The sequence below is a fragment of the Jaculus jaculus genome, chromosome 5 (genome assembly GCF_020740685.1).
Source record: "Jaculus jaculus isolate mJacJac1 chromosome 5, mJacJac1.mat.Y.cur, whole genome shotgun sequence".
NCBI lineage: Eukaryota > Metazoa > Chordata > Mammalia > Rodentia > Dipodidae > Jaculus > Jaculus jaculus.
This window is the reverse complement of record NC_059106.1, coordinates 98,387,404-98,401,424: the sequence shown is the minus strand read 5'-3', so window position 1 is coordinate 98,401,424 and position 14,021 is coordinate 98,387,404.

Genomic DNA, 14,021 nt, shown 5'->3' with positions numbered 1-14,021 from the left:
GTTTTGAGACTGCAAAGATAAATACTGGAAGATATAACTGAAATCAGGAAGCAGATGTGGGAAGGAGAGTGAGTTATGGGAGAACACCAGCATCACAGAGAGGATGAGGAGTGGTACATGCCAGAATTGAAGGTAGCAGTTGCTGATAGTATGGCAAGAGCACCAGCGAACTGCCAGTCAGAAGTCCTTAAATGAAGAAGCACTATGGATGGACATGATGACTGTGATGAGTAGTGAGATTGGAAGGGTAGTCAGGTTGCCTTGTGTATTAGTTACCTTCTTGTTGCTGGGACAAAATACCAGACAAAAATGTCCATGCATAGTAGACAACTACCCATTACTCTAAAACAGCATTACTCTCCTGGAGACCAGAATGGCAACTCCTTTGCTTGGCAAAGCCTGTGTGGCCGGGTTCAATTCCCAAGCCACCCATGTAAGTGCAGCTGCTGTACCTTTGCAGCAGTAAGAAACCTTGGCACATGTTGTAGTCAGTTCCATGTTGCTTAGATGGACATCCAAACTGGGAGGAAGGGATTTCTTCCAAGCTTACAAATCCAGGGGAAGTTTCATACATGGCAAAAGAAACTGATTCCCAATCATAAATCCAAGCAGACACAACCAAACAGCCAGCAAAATGCAAAAGCAGCAAGCACAAACCATCAAGAAGTACCCCCAAAGATCAAACCTCTCTGTATACCTTTGGGCTAGAATTCAGATCTGCCCCCAGAGACACTTCCTCCAGTGAGGCACCTGGACACCCAAGTTGGAAGATTTAATAAAACACCCCAGTCTATGAGGGACATACATTCAAACTACCACAGTGCACTTTTACCCCACACACATGCAAATAAATAAATAAAAATTTAAAGGAGGGCTGGAGAGATGGCTTAGCGGTTAAGCGCTTGCCTGTGAAGCCTAAGGACCCTGGTTCGAGGCTCGGTTCCCCAGGACCCACGTTAGCCAGATGCACAAGGGGGCACACGTGTCTGGAGTTCGTTTGCAGAGGCTGGAAGCCCTGGCGCGCCCATTCTCTCTCTCTCCCTCTGTCTTTCTCTCTGTGTCTGTCGCTCTCAAATAAATAAAAAATTTAAAAAAAAAATTAAAGGAGAAAAGAATACTAGCGAAGATGCTTAAGATGTGAACATTATCAACCAACTCAATTTCATAGGCATTGGTGAAAGTTATATTTGACAACTAAAGTGTACACATTATATGGAACTACCCAGCAATTTCACTCTGGGTATATACCCAAAGGGATTCCAGAATCTCCATGTTAATTGCTGAACTATACACAGTATCTAAGAAATGGAACCAGCCTAGATGTTCATCAACTAATTAATGATAAAGAAAATGTGCATAAACATAATTGAATTTTATTAACTGTACATAAGAATAAAATCCTGACATTTGCAGGAAAATAGACAGAATTATAAATTATTATGTTAAGTGAAATAAGCTAGACTCAGTGAGACAAATGCTACACATTTTCTCTGAGATGTGAAACCTATTTTTAAACTACATATGTATGTATGTGTACATACATGCTTGTGTGTGTGTGTGTGTGTGTGTGTGTAGATAAACAACTAGAAATGATATCATGAGAGGGGAAGAGAGACTTGAAGGGAAGTAGGAAGTGGTAATACATGTGATAAGAGAACAGCAGGGAGGACTTACTGATGGAGAGAGAACCAGCTGGAGGAGGAGAGGACACAGAAGAGGACTGTGAGGCAAGGGAATGAATGAGGACGAAGCATGTATGTGTGTACTCATATGTATGAAGATGCCATGAAGCCCATTACTTTATATGCTACCCTAAAATTAATTTTAAAAGAATAAGTAAATTAATGAATAATGAAATTCATAAAAATAAAGAAAACACAATAAACTATCCATATTCTTTTCAGGCATTTATGGAACAATCATCAAGATGAACCTAGTTGGGAATGGTAACACATACCTCACAAGCACTTGAGAGGTAGAGACAGGGGAATCATAATTTCCAGGCCATAACCAACAGCATAGCAAGTTAAAGGCCAGCCTCTGGTACATATTAGAACCCTGCCTCAGGAAACAAGGTTTTAAAAGACCATATACTGAAAACAAGGAAATAGTAGAACAATGAAACAAACCTCAATAAGTTTCAAGACATAATGCAGAGTATGTTTTCCAATCACAAATCAAGTAAACTCAAAATTAATTAAAGCATCCATAGACAATCCATATATTTTTGGAAAGTAATATTTTAATAATCCTAGGATCAAAGAAGAATCCATAGAAAAGTATATAAGAGCCAAAGGAAGTGTAAGACTCCTTACAACATGCTCCCCACAGACACAAAGTGGCCTGGGTATCCATGACCTCACAGTGTCTGACACTACCTACACAAGACCATCATAATAGGAAGAAAAGATCATGACATCAAAATAAGAGACACTGATTGAAATGGAGAGGGGATATGATGGGGAATGGAGTTTCAAAGGGGAAAGTGGGGGGAGGGAGGGCATTACCATGGGATATTTTTTTATAATCATGGAAATTGTTAATAAAAAAGAAATTTGAAAAGAAAAAAAAAGAAGAATCCATAGAAAAAGTTGGAAAATATGTTGTACTAACTAAATGACAAGGAATCACAACATATTAGAATGTGGAGATACAACTAACATGGTATGAAGAGACAAATTATGGCCACAAATGTTTGTTGCATTAGAAAACAAAAAAGGACCATAGCCATGATGACATCATTTCCCTGAAGAGATAGAAAGTGAAGAGCAAAATAAGTGGAATAAGCTAAGAAGGATAAAATTAAAACTGAAAATAAATGACAGAGCTAAAGTGCCAAAGCAAAAACTTCATCCTTTGAAAGTATTAATATATTTAACAATCCTCTACTAATAATTGGCTTGACAAAAAACTTACAGTTACCAACATCAAAATAAGAGATTTTACTTATTTATTATTTGAAAGAGTGTGTAAGAGAGAAAGAGGCAAATATATATAGAGAGAGAATAGACATGCCAGTCCTCTAGCCATTGCAAGCAACTCCAGAGGCATGCCCCACCTTGTGCATCTGGCTTTACATGGGTCCTTGCAAATTGAACCTACATCCTTAGCCTTTGCAGTCAAGCATCTTACCTGCTGAGCCATCTCTCCCACCCCTAAAATGTGAGACTTTAACCATAGGTCCTAAGATCTTGCAAAGGAACAATTTTATGCCAACACATTAAACAACAGAGATGAAATGAACAAATTATTTTTAAAATGCAACTCACTACAAATGCTAGGATACATAGAAGACCAAAATAACTATGTACCTATTAAGAAAGCTGAATTCTGAATTTAAACCATTCTGTAGGGCTGGGAAGATGGCTTGGTGGGTAAAGCACTTGCCTTGCAAGTGTGAAGAGTAGAGTTCTAGTCCTCAGCTGGGTGTGGCAGCCCTTCTGTAATTACAATGCTTGGGATGTAGAAACAAAGGGTCCTTGGGGCAAGCTGGCTAGCTATAGATAGCCATAGTGGACAAGCTCTGGTTCAGTGAGATATCATGTCTCAGTAAATGGGGTGAAACACGATAGAGGAAGACACCTGACACCAACATATGGCCTCCATGTGTCCACATTCACATACACCCACATGCATGTGTGCCACACATATATGAACATGCATATACACATACAAACCACACACATATACGTGAGCAAAAAAAATCCTTTTCACAACAAAAACACCAAGCTCAGATGACTATACAGGTAAATTTTATCAAACATTTAAGGAAGAAATAAATCCAATATGACACAAACTCTGGTAACATAAACATAATACTTACCCCTCATTGTATAAGCCTCCGTGATCCTGAAGCAAAGACCTTATCTCCTTAAAAGGTATCCCCAGCACACTATCTTCATAAGCCAAACACAAAATGTGTTATGTAATAACACTAAGACCCTTTATAAAAATATGAGTTTAAAGTCAGAAACATGGGGCTGGAGAGATAGCTTAACCATTAAGGCACTTGCCTGCAAAGCCTAAGGACCCAGGTTTGATTACCCACATAAGCCAGATGCACAAGGTGGTGCATGCGTCTGGAATTTGTTTGCAGTGGTTGAAGACTGGTACACTCATTCTCCTTTTCAATCTGCCTCTTCCTCTCTCTCTCTCTCTCTCTCTCTCTCATAAATAAATAAATAAATAAAAATATTTTAAGTCAGAAAGATATTTACAGGGCTGGGAAAATTGCTTGGAGATTAAAGGCACTTGATCCACAAGCCTGCCAATAAGAGTTTGGATCCCCAGCACCTACTTAAAGCCAGATGCAAAGTGGCACTTGGGTCTGTAATCCCAATGTGTCTACAGCAATGGGAGGCAGAGTTGGGGAAATCCTGAAGCTTGTAGGCTACCCAGCATCAAACAATAGAAAGACTCTCTCAAACAGGAAAAAGAAGACAAACACCCCAAGATTGTCCTCTGACCTTAACGTACATAAACACAAATAAAAACCATAAAAATAAAAAAATTAAGTAATTTTAAATGCACTAGAAAACAAACACAAAACATTGTTGAAAGAAAACACTTCAAAACAGAGAGCTAGATCCTGTCCTTTGCCTAAAAGACATGGGACTATAAATATGGCAGGAAAACAATTACCTTTAGAAAAGAACACAGAGTCCAAAAGCGGTCATGCAAACATATGCAGACAGTTGATTCTCTAGGCAGCAATGGAATTCAGTGAACAAAAGTAAAGTCTAACAAACAGTGTTGGACCAACTGGGGAAAAGTGAACTTTGATCTTACCTCATATCAGAATGAAAAATGAACTTCAGATGAAGTAAGGCTTCAATGTAAATGCTAACATTTGAAAACTCAAAGAATAAAACACAGATGAATATCTTTGTAATTAGGGGTAGGTAAAGGTTTCCTGGGATACAGAAAGCAATAATTATAAAAGAAAAACTGGTCAATTGGAACTCAGCAAAATTAAAAGCATATGTAAATCAAAAAACACCTCTAAGGAAATGAACAGATTAGCCACAGACCGAGTGGATATATCATATGAATATATGTACATAAATATGCGACATGGTGCAGGCCAAAATTATGTAAGCTACTCCTAAAATCAATAACAAAAAGACAAGCAACTCAAATTTTTAAATGGTCAAGAATTTTGGCAAGCATTTCACAAAAGAGGATATTTTAATGTAAATGGTCACCGATCTCACACAAAAAAGTGCTATACATTGTCACAGGGCAATGCAAATTCAGATGACAATCCACCAGTTCATATTGGCCAAAACATTTGAAATTTAATACTGAAGCTCTAAATGCAAGAGAGGAGGAGAGCCACTGGGCTCCTCAGACATTGCTGCTGAATGGGAAGTGTTACAACCACTGGTAACTTTGTAGAAGTTTCTGATAAGATTAACTATCCATCTTATGATCGAGCAATTTACTCTAATATAATACTCAGAGGAAATACAAATATATGTACAGCCCAAAGATTTGTAAACCAATGGTCATTATATATCATAGTAAAACATTGGGCATAATTCAAATGTTCACCAGTGAGAAAATGAATGAATTCAATGTGAAAAGGAGCAATAGTGATGGTTCTCAAAAACAGGACACTTACTAGTCAGAGGTAATAGCATGCACCTGTTGTCATAGCACTTTGGTGGCTGAAGTAAAAGTTCAAGGCTAGCCTGGGCTACCTAATGAGCCCTTGTCTGCCCCCCAAAAGAATGTGGGGGAGATGCTCAGAAAAAGTAAGACTCAAAAGAGTACTTAACCTCTAACACTATTATTATGAATTCCAAAAACACATAACAGTCACCTACAATAAGAAATTATATTAATGCTTGACTCCAAATACAGAAAAGGTTCAACAGCATAGGAACAGGAAGAAAAACTGTATTTGGGAGTGCTGCATATCACAACTGGAGGGTGGTTACATTTTCTAAAACTTGTTAAGTTGTACATTTTATATGTGTGTTTTGTGGTATATATTTATACTTCAATTTTTTTTTCTTTCAAGGTAAGGTCTTAACTCTAGCCCAGTCTGACTTGGAATCCACCCTGTAGCCCAGGCTGGTCTTGAACTCATGGCCACCATGCCCAGCTCAAAAATGTTTTTAATTTATAGCAGAAAACAAATAACAAAGATTTGGGGATTACTCAAAGATAATTCAAATCATTGCTTTCCAGAATTAAACTACATCAGAGTTTTCTCCAGATTATGAAACTCCACCTCCATAGCAAAATCCTTCCAAAATCGCCAAGTACAGACCTGCTCCGCTAAGGTTAGCTACCTCTTTTTCTCTCCTGAGGGGTCTTCACAAGAATAACAAATGAAACACTTACAGAATTGCCACTGCATAGAGTCACAGAGGACATCGAGCTATAAGGTGGTTCACAAGATAGGGATGTAACAAGTGTGGCCAGCCTAGGGGACCCAGCAAACTGTACTATAACTTACATTCAGTGGCACACCATCCTGTGGATGTAGGCCAATATTCCCAGCTCATCCTTAAAAACAAACAACAACAACAACAAAAAAAACTGGGCTGGGTGTGGTGGTGCACACTTTTAATCTCAGCACTCTGGAGGCAGAAGTAGGAGGATTACCATGAGTTCAAGGCCACCCTGAGACTGCATAGTGAATTCCAGGTCAGCCTGAGCCAGAGTAAGACCCTACCTCAAAAAACAAAACAAAATAATCTGAAAGTTAGGATGTCTTATCTGAAAATTTCTAACTTTTAAATGCTGGTAACTATAGGCTGGGTATCTCTAATCTGAAAATTTAAAATCAAAGTGTCAAAAATTAAGATTAGGGATGCTCAGCCAGTAAGGCTACACCAATATGCTTGTGTTCTCAAGCATCATAGATAAAAAGAATTCTCATTCTGGGTGTAGTGGTACATACCTTTAATCCCAGCAGAGGTAAAAGGATCGCTGTGAGTTTGAGGCCATCCTAAGCCTACATAGTGAATTCCAGATCAGCCTGGGCTAGATAAAAACCCTACCTTGAAAAAAAAGAAAGTTTTCTCAACCTATAATGTAAAATGATGCAGGTTATAAGCAAATGCGATGTAGAAAAGATAGGCAAAAACTTGCTTTTTCCCTGAAGTAGGCCAACACACACACACACACACACACACATATTTTTGTGACAAATTCTTATGTAGTCTAGGCTGTCCTTGAACTTGCCACAGAGCCAATGATGACCTGAACTTCTGGTTCTTCTGCCTCCACCTCCCAAGTGCTGGGTACACAGATGGGCACCGTCACTCCCAGTCAGTGGGCTCCCAAGGATGGAGCCCAGGCTTCATGGATGCTCGGCAAGTAAGCTACAACCCCAGTTCCAAGTACTTCTTAGTTAGGAACACTAAAAGCACAAGTCACACAGTAATAATGGATAAACTTGACTTTCAAAATTAAAGCTCATTATTCAAAAGTCACTGCTAAAAGAATAGAAACACACCCCACAGATCAGCAGAGAATATTCACCAGTAATATGTCTGATAAAGAATTGCTTTCTCAGAATATACAAAGGACGGTCAAGACTCAAAAGTTTACAAAAGGAAACTATAAAAAAGGATGTAGTTCAGGGGTGTTTACCTAGTGGTTTTGAAACCCTGAGTTCAATCCCCAGCACTGGAGGGGAGGGAGATAAAAGTTAGGAAAAGTTACAAACAACATAGAGAATTAAGAAGTATCTAAAAAGACATTCAAAGTCATGGCCATAAACTGTAAGAGTAAAACCTGCATATTAGAATGGAAATTCAAATGACTGCTTATCCACTTGCTGACAACAATGGGGAGAAACTGAAACATGGGGGTGGAAAACCGTCCAGCCTTACAGACCAGTGTGGCCTTTGCAGAGGTTAAACATGTGCCTACCGTGTGAACCAGCCATCCCACCACCAGGCTTGAGCTGCAGAGAAAAGAAAGCCTATGGCCATGCGAAGTTACAGGTGTAGTCATGGCAGCTGTCTTTGTCCCAACCTACAGCAATCTAAACCTCCACCCACAGGTGAAGAAGCAGCAAATGGTCCTGTAACCAACCAGTGAGCACCAACCAGCAGCCAAAGAAACAGCCTAGCAATGCACTCCAGCATGGATGGGAGGCAAGCCGGCCAAGCCGGGGGAAAGAAGCCAGGTCAGAAGAATGCTTTGATTATAGAAATGACTCCATCTATACAGAACACTAAGCAATGCAAACACATGAGTAGTCACCATTACCTGGGTACAAGGAGCAGAGACCCAGATGGACCACAACAGGTCCATCAAGAGGAAAGTTTTTGGGGTGGTGAATATGCTTATCATCTTAAATGTGGGCATAATTTTCACAGGTATATGATGAAACTTAGCAAATTGTATACTTAAAATATGTGCTATCTACTTTATTTCAGCTATACATCAATAAAACATATTTTTAGAAAAATTTTTGGAGGTAAGGTCTCACTCTAGCCCAGGCTGATCTGGAACTGCCTCTCTAGCCCCAGGCTGGCCTCGAACTCACAATCCACCTTCCTCAGCCTCCCCAGTGCTGGGATTAAAGGCATATGCCACCATGCACCGCTTAATAAAATGTTATTTAAAAATAACCATGCGCCAAGAGGTTATCACTGTTTCCAGTCTCTAGGCGCCAGGAGGTGATCACTGTTATTGGTCTACATACACCAGGCTCTCCTATGCATTGCTCATCAAAAGGTTCTGGAAAACCTTGGACTCCTAAAAGATTAACCAATTAGCTAAAGATACAGAAAGTATGCTTTAGACAGAAGTCTTAAAGTAATGAAGACAATCATACCCATGAGACATTGATAAGGTTATTTATCACCAAACGGGCCAGTGTTCCACTCTTTATAACAACCAAAGATTAAGGCACAGTAGAGTGTGTTTGAAGTAGGTCTAATAAGGATATTAACATACTTATTTTGAGGTCCAATAAAAATGCATGAAACACAAAAAATAAATAAATAAATAAAAATAAAAATAATACATAGGCTTTAATCCCAGCACTTGGGAGGCAGAGGTAGGAGGATTGCCATGAGTTCAAGGCCACCCTGAGATGACAGAGTTAATTCCAGGTCAGCCTGCCTACAAAAATAATGGACCCAAGTTTGATTTTCCAGTACTCATATAAGCCAGATACACAAGGTTTGGAGTTTGTTTGTAGTGGCCAGAGGCCCTGGCATGCCCATTCTCTCTCTATCTCTTTCTCTCTCCCAGTCTCTCCCTATAAATAAATAAATAAATAAATAAATCTTTAAAAAGTATATATGTATATATAGGTCCAAACAAGCACAACTGAACTAAATACAGCTCTCAAAACACCAATTTTCTCCTTCTGCTGATCTTACAGCTCTCTTTTAAGAGTATAGAAACCAAGACCTAGAGATGTCTAGTACCTTGCCCATGTAAGATTCTATTTATTACCTCTGTATTTGAAGGGATGATGAAAGGCTAAAATAAAGTTATTGCTGATCATTTAAATGAATTATAGCTTATCCAAGAACTGTCTTCCCAATGGAAAGCTGAAGTAAAAATCTACAGATCTGCCCTGGATTTCTCCTCTCACACCAATTAGCTCTATGACTTTGAGCTATTTCGTTGGCAGTTGCAGAATTCTGTTCATCTCTGCACATGTGAAGAGTGTCTCCTTCATAAGCCTTCAGGAGGAGGAAGTAAAATACACTACATTCAAGTAAGCCTGTAAGAAATATTAGTTGGATGAAATGACTGATACACTTGACAGAGAAAGTCTTTCCCTAGATCACACAGTGTGGTGCTGTTTTATAAAACTGACAACCACAGAGGTTGCTAGAAAACAGCCTCTAGCTGAGGAGCAGGAGGGAGTTCTTCTCTTTTTGAGTCAACTTTTAAATCAGAAATCTCAAAATGGCAGCCTGCTAGCTATATTTGGTCTTCTGAAGTATTTAGACTCCAAGGGCATTATGTTTTAAGAAATTTAAGCCAATATTTAAAGTGTGAGAGATTTCATGTAGTAGTCTGAATTTCCTGCTTATTGGTGGAGAGGAGGATAGAGTTGGCAACACTGAGCTTGTTTCTGAAGAGCAGCAGAGAGCCAGAGCCCAGCACCAGGGAGCATTCAGATGAGGCTGGTCCCCTCACCTCCTCAGGGTCCCTGTAACCTCTCACAGCCTGACAATAAGTCTGCCTCACTCACACTCACAACATGTAGGCATTTATATTTGCCATCCCCACTTTTCTGCAAGCTGCCATATGCTTAGCTGCTCTTTCCAGAGGACCAAACATGCCTGCTTTGTGGTTGATGAACACCCATCAGCTGTGTTGACATTTGGATAGCTACTCAACAGAATCAACCCTCTCTCAGCTCCACACTCCAGAGAAACCCAAGGCCTGGGGATCTTTTAACAAATTTGAACCAGGCAGATATGACATGCAATCTGGATTTTTTTGGACACAAAAGTACATATATTTTGGAAGTCTTGACTCTCAGATGATCCAACATGATTTTTACCATGATTAAATGTGCCTTCCCTGTTTCTATAGTTCTAATAACTGCACCCGTAAACAGTTGTCATAACCACCTTCAATTTCTCAGGAAAGCTCTGGGTATAAAAGCCAGTACTGTCCATTGTCCATTAAAACCTTCAGGTAACCCATGAAGTAAACACTCCAAGCATGGGCAGGATGACAGATGAGGAAAACAACACTGAAAACATACAAAAACACTACTTCCTATGCAAAAACTACCAACCCGTCTACAGTTAGTGATCACAGATCACATTTTGGCTCTGTGACAATTGCTCATAGCACACCAATGTAAGTTAGAACGTATGTTTTAAGTCCTTGTACAACATCTGCTCTTGATCACCTGTCAATACAAAATATTTTCCCTCTTTCAACCTAAACACTAAATCAGGAAGCCTACAATGAAACTCTTCAATCTGAAAACATTTTTGAAGGCCAGACTCTAGAAGCAGATTCATCTTCTCCTGTGTTTCTCTTCACAACAACAACATACAAAGAAATTGAAGCCTTAAGGATTCCAGTCATGCTGGGCTTGCCATTGTGATATAGGTCACTGTGAAAATAACTGTCCCAAACAGTCACATGCAGCTATGGAAGAGCCACTGTGGAGCAAAGCAACAGACTCTCCATGCTGCAGCTTCTCTTATTGCTTCACTTTTATAAACAGTAAAATTCTTGTGGTTAATATCTTTATGGTTTTCATTCCCCTGGAGAAAAAGCTCCACACACACCCCATTGTCTATTATTTTTAAAAATAATACAGTTAAGGATCTATTGTCTGGAATGATTTGTAAACACTGTCAAGCCAAGAGGGGAGCACGGCAAAAATCCCACAATCATTTTAAGGAAATATGTTATAAACTTTAAATAAACACAGGTACTCCCAGAACCAGGAATTGATATCAACCTTTCAGTCTCATTCAGAGTCACCATCTGCTCTAAACTTCCTTATCATTCTAATAAATGCCAGATTTTATTGACACATTTCATCTGCATCTTGCCATGGACTCCATATTCTCTGGAATGTGGGGTGTCCTTCTCAACCATCATGATCTGCACACATTCTCAGCGATGGCTGTTCAGCCTTGAGCTCTGCAGGCCCAGTCCCATGGCACACGGGACATCTGTGCTCCTCTCAGTGAGGCAGCATCTGGACCCTCTGCCTCCCGCTCACAGAAATGTCGGCAGGGATGAGCAAGCCTTTGATCAACAAGCTTCCACAGAGATATAGGTCCCTTCTCCACCAGCAGCCAGCAAGCTGCTCTCTCTGATTTTCTTTACTACAGTTTATTTAAAAGGGTGGGGAGGAGATCCTTTAAAAACTGTGATGGAGAGGATTTGTTTTAGGAAAAAGAGTAGAAAGACATTTTCAGAATCACCCCCCTCCAGGAAATTGCACAGAAATCAATCCATAAAATTTATGCGCACAATACCATAGTTTGAGCAGACAGTGCTTTGGGTTTTTCCTCCTGGAGATTGTGTCCTCATTTATTTTAAGCTCATTCAACTCTGAGCTCTAGATGAATAATAATACTAAACATTTACTGTCACCACATGGTTTTTCAACTCTATGTAACTTTGTACACTAGCTCAAAGAAACTCTGGGCTAGAGGGAGTTATTAGAATTCCTGTTTATAGCTGAAGAAACTGAAGAAGAGAAGCAAAGAATTTCCCACTGAGACACAGAACTCTGAGGGTTGCCACCCTCTGGGCCTCAGAGTTCAAACAACCACTGAAGCCCTGCACCAGGGCAACAGACAGTCTTCTAAAGCTAGAATGAAATGCTGGAGCTTAGCATTCTCTACATATAATGTGATAAGACAAGGCATATGTGGCAACATAATGACAACAAAACTGTGATCAGATCGTCACTATATTCACAAACGTCTATCGTACATTGTCGCACATGATAGAAACAATCTAATCATTCTCACTGTTACAGATACTAGTTAAGACCTTGGTGCCAGGTAGATCAAACCTTGCATCACAGTGTATTTCATAGCAGCTTGTTCTCACCATCTAAAAAGAAATCATCTTGGTACAGCACAACAGTAGATTGAGTTTCTCTTGGAAGATGTGACTTTAAGCATAGACCACAAAGCTTTTCGCCCCCCCGTCCCCCCCCCCCCCAGCAAAAGCTATGCTTCTTGATTAGCCATGCTTACAAAAACTTCCAGTTATAATATGGGAAACTTTCACATGTGGAAAAACCCCGGAATGGTGATTTATTCATTCTACTGGAGACAACCAGGAGAAACAGAAGGAGAATTAATTAGAAAGCCAAGATAACATGTTTCTAGTTCAGGTAATAATAATCATAATAATCATAGTAGCCATAATTTAGTAATTACCTCATGTATGTTTTCTGTTTTCATCCACATAGCACTTCTTTGAGTTCATTGTATCTGCTTCCACCCTACAGATGAAAAAACTTGGAGTGTGGAAGGACTGAGTAATGCCCTCATGATGACATTTCATGCCAGTGTGGTTAACATCAGTCTTGTGGCATCAGGGAGAGTTAGGAATCCAAAACATACTTACCAGTAGTAGAATGACCAACCACGTTGGTTCGCTCAGGACTCAGCAGTTTCCTTGGAGGTGGAAATTTCAGGGAAAGCCAGGTTGGCCTCTCTATGAGTACCATGAAAGTGCCTCCTCTCTCTGGACCTCAGAGGAATCAGGGCCAGAGGACAGCACTGGTTCAGTGAAGAACTGATACCTAGTTTCTCTTTCTGTCAAATGACATGGGGTCATGTAATTAATCACTCAAGGACTCTGTAGTGTTGACATTGCTCTTTTTTATTATATTTATTGACAACTTGACATGTATACTTTTAAAATCGTAATCACCTCCTGTTATTTTCTCTTTCCTTCCTTTCCCTCCCAGGGGACCTCTTCTTTTTCCCAGCTTGTCCCTGACCTACTGTGATGTGTGTGTGTCTTTCCACTGAGTTTAACTGGGGTTACTTGCACGAGCACAGGTAGAGAAAAATTACCCCTGGCTACACCACTAAAACAAAAATGTCTTCTCCATCCTTCAACAGCCATGAGATGCCAGTAACAGATTTTAAGAATAGAATATGGATACTTGGGAGGCCACTTCCTACCTCCCACTGTGCCTATGAACTCTATGGGACTGACTTTCATACCACCTATGGCATGGTCTAGTTCCAGATCTGGGGAAAGAGTGGCATGAAAACAGCTTTAGTGGACCACTGATGTAAGGCTCGAGGGACAATATTTTCTAAACCCTAGACATACCATCAGCAGCTGAGCCTTTACTTCTTTGTACTCTAATATTAAAGATGATGGTTTCTTAAATTTTATATATATATATGGGTATGGCAGGGCTTCCTATCACTGCAAACAAACTCTGGATGTATGTACCATTTTGTGTGTCTTGCTTTATATGAATACTGGGAAATTGAACCTGGGTCATCAGACTTTACAAGCAAGTACCTTTAACCACTGAGCAATCTCTCCGTCACCAAGAGGATGCTGATTATTAT